Genomic DNA, 1,239 nt, shown 5'->3' with positions numbered 1-1,239 from the left:
GCCTCATTTACCCTAGCTGTTAGAGTATCTAGATTAGATTGGATCTCATTGATAGAATTTTTAAGGTCTGCCAGATCAGCTCTCATTTCCTCCCTTAGAGAATCTGTGTTGCCATTAATGATTTTCTCTATCTTAGCTATTGTCTGTATAACTGTTGCTCTGAAGTTTATTCCCGACATCTTGCTTATATTCATATCCATTTGTTCTGTGGCAGAGGTTACAGTCTCTTTTTCCAATGTTGGGGGTTTCTCCTCTTTGTCATTCTGTTGAGAGGTGGTTGAGGGAATATACCAAGTCCAAATAATTTACCACAACCCAAGCAAGGTCCACATGTTTTAAAGGGACCTTAGGGTTGTCTGCCTCTTGTTCTTCCAGCCTGTTTTCTGGGGGAGGAGCCTCCCATGCTGTTATTTGGGCAACCCTGTTTGGGCAGAATTGCCCTGCCCCCTGTGGGGGATGGGCTCAGTGAAAACCGGTTTTGGGGGACTTTTGTTCTCTGGTGGCTTTCTCTGGTGGTTTTCCATGTTCCCCCACCCCCATCCCCCCAAGAATCAGCAGATGTGACCATATCCAAACTCCTGTTTCAGAACAGAGAGATCAGAGTCTGCTCCTCATTCAGATCTCCAGGCCACACTGTCCCTGCTTCTGTCTGTGCTACCCAAAACCACAGCATCCTGGGCTATAGTTGTGTATCTCTGTTTTTTATGATGCAGCCTATGGAGTCCTTTAACAGGTACCCATGCCATCATAACATTATCCTAATGGGAGAGTTTGTTCCATGCTGAATAAATATCTTTTCTTCTACAGTCTCCATAACTAGATTCTAGTAAATAACAATGGTTACAACATTAGCTCTAGAAATAACAACGAAATATATAAGTTAATGTGGACTGGAATCTGCCCTTATGATCTTGCCAGAGTCTGAGAGTAAAATTTTCCTTGTGAGATCTGATTTCCCCATATAAAAGAAGAACAAAAAATGGGTTTTCTTAATAGGCTGTTTTCCTTCCTGCGAAAGTGGAATTTTTTTTTTTTTTGGAGTTTGGTTTCTTTTTTTTTTTTTTTAATTTCTCTCTCAGTATCTCTCCCCAACCTTCTCTCTTTCTCTCTCCCTTCCTCTCTTCTCAAGACGGTAAAAATGAGCCCAAAATATGGACATCTCATCTGCAAGTAGTCTCATTCAATGAGAATCCCCAATGTGTGATAATTTACATTCTCTACTGCTGGTAACATTGACAA

Source organism: Meles meles, chromosome X, assembly GCF_922984935.1.
Source record: "Meles meles chromosome X, mMelMel3.1 paternal haplotype, whole genome shotgun sequence".
Lineage (NCBI taxonomy): Eukaryota > Metazoa > Chordata > Mammalia > Carnivora > Mustelidae > Meles > Meles meles.
This window is presented reverse-complemented; position numbering follows the sequence as displayed.